Below are 2,581 nucleotides of genomic sequence, written 5' to 3' on the forward strand. Positions count from 1 at the left end.
CCTGGCTCTATGGCCGCCCCGCTTCTTGTTGCGGTCTTGTACAAGTTTCCCACCACCTTTGTCGTGGTTTTACCCCGCTTACCTGTGGATTTCTCCCTTGCAAGGTTTTTCTATTTTTACTCCCCGCTTTACCGCGGAATTCCCACTTTTGAACGTGGCTGATGTCCCCGCTTACCTGCGGACCTTTACTCCCCGCTTTCCTGCGGATTACCTTGCAAGATTCCTTTATTTAGTTCCCGGGTGCCGGCGCCATTTATCCCCCTCGCCCCACAAGGACGACAAGACGCCCTGGCTCGGATGCATCTTCTCTCTCTTCTCTCTCTCTTTATTTCCGCAAGTCTACACACTTATATACGCTTACATGACCAATCAGCGAGCAGGGTACAGCAGGGAGCAAATCAGGCTGCGCACCTAAACGAACAACTTCGCTAGCAACCAATGCTGTTTACTTCCTCTTTGGGCGTTCCGCTTAGTCTCACGAGGCAATCCTAACCTGGCAACTAGCCAGGCGCCATCTCTTAATGGCGGAGGCCGCCCTGGCCAGGGGCCTGCCTCCGACAATTTCACACTGTTAGAATGGTTAAAAAAAACCCACAAGAAATAACAAGTGTTGATGAGGATGTGGAAAAAAGGGAGCCCTCATGAACTGTTGGTAGGAAGGCAAACTGGTGCAGACAGTCTGGAAAACACAATGGAGGATCTTAAAAAAAATTAAAATAGAACTACCATGTGATCCAGTAATTCCACTGCTAGGTATTTGATCAAATTACTCAGCCACCAGAAAGGATGAATACTTAACATTTACAATGACATGGATGGAACTGGAGGGTGTTATGCTGAGTAAAATAAGTCAGTCAAAGAAAGACAGTTATCATATGGTTTCACTCATATGTGGCATGTAAGAAATAGCACAGAGGATCATAGAGGAAGGGAGAGAAAACAGAATGGAAAGAAATCAGAGAGGGAGACAAATCATGAGATACCCTTACTTACAGGAAACAAACTGAGGGTTGCTGGAGGGGAGATGGATGGAACGCTAGGGTAATTGGGTGGTGGGCATTAATGGAAGGCATGTGATGAGCACTGGGTGTTATATGCAACTGATGAATTACTGAACTCTACATCTAAAAATAATGATGTACTATATGCTGGCTGATTGAATTTAAATAAAAAAAAAAAGAAAACAAAAACACCAATTCAAAAAGTTGTATGCATTCCTATACTTACTGCAGCATTTACAGTAGCTAAGATACGAACTATACATACAAACTATAGGTACAAAAAAAACTTGGAATGGCTATATAAGTATGAGAAAACACGTGCTTGCAGACCAGGAACACTATCAGAGATAAAGAGGCCTCATTCATAAGGACAAAATCACCATGGGGCGCCTGGGTGGCTCAGTCCGTTAAGTGTCTGCCATTGGCTCAGGTCATGATCCCAGGGTCCCGGGATTGACCCCTGCATTGGGCTCCCTGCTCAGCAGGAAGCCTGCTTCTCCCTCTCCCCCTCCTCCTGCTTGTGTTCCCTTTCTCTCTATGTCTCTCTCTGTCAAATAAATAAATAAAATCTTTTAAAAAAGAAAAAAGGATGAAATCACCAATTAAGGATTCTAAACACAAGCACAGAACAGATCCTCAAATATATTACATAAGCAAATAAATAAACCCTTGCACGGACTTACCACGTCCTTCCTCCTGTATTTACATGGTAAGGAATCTAGTAACATGAGTTCCTGGTGTAATTTAAACAGAAGTTCAATATCAGTCACAGAAAGGTAATTGCACCACATGCCACTTTGTTCTAATTAAAAACAAAGGATTGGGGCACCTGGGTGGCTCAGTGGGTTAAGCCTCTGCCTTCAGCTCAGCTCATGATCCCAGGACCCTGGGATTGAGCCCTGCATTGGACTCTCTGCTCAGCAGGGAGCCTGCTTTTTCCTCTCTCTCTCTGTCTGCCTCTCTGCCTACCTGTGATCACTGTCTGTCAAATAAATAAATAAATAAAATCTATAAAAACAAAGGATTGTAGGGCACCTGGGTCTCTCAGTCATTAAGCATCTGCCTTCGGCTTGGGTCATGATCCCAGGGTCCTAGGATCGAGCCCCAGATTGGGCTTCCTGCTTCTCTCACTTCCACTCCCTCTGCTTCTGTTTCCTCTCTCACTGTCTCTGTCAAATAAAAATAGAAAATCTTAAAAAAAAACACAAAAAACCCCTCAAAAAAACAAAGGATTGTATATCTTAATTATTTTAACCTAAATTCAGCACCAAGCAAGAAAAACACTTGCTTTTTGTTCTTTCCACAGAAAAATCGCACAGCCATTCACTTTTTGTCTCTCAAACTCTGTATTTTCAAAATGGCTGAGGATGCATTGACAAGCTTATTTTAGCTTATTTAGAGAGTTGTGTCCATGCCAAAGTCCAACTCTCACTCAGAAGATCATTGAGGACAAGCACATTTAGAGATTAAATTTTAAACAGGTATCTTTGCCAGCAGAAATGCCTCTGGTAAATAATTTTCTCTGTGACTTTACTAAAAAATTAACATCTCCTGATTCTGGGAGGACTAGCAATACTCTT

The sequence above is a fragment of the Mustela erminea genome, chromosome 9 (assembly GCF_009829155.1).
Source record: "Mustela erminea isolate mMusErm1 chromosome 9, mMusErm1.Pri, whole genome shotgun sequence".
NCBI lineage: Eukaryota > Metazoa > Chordata > Mammalia > Carnivora > Mustelidae > Mustela > Mustela erminea.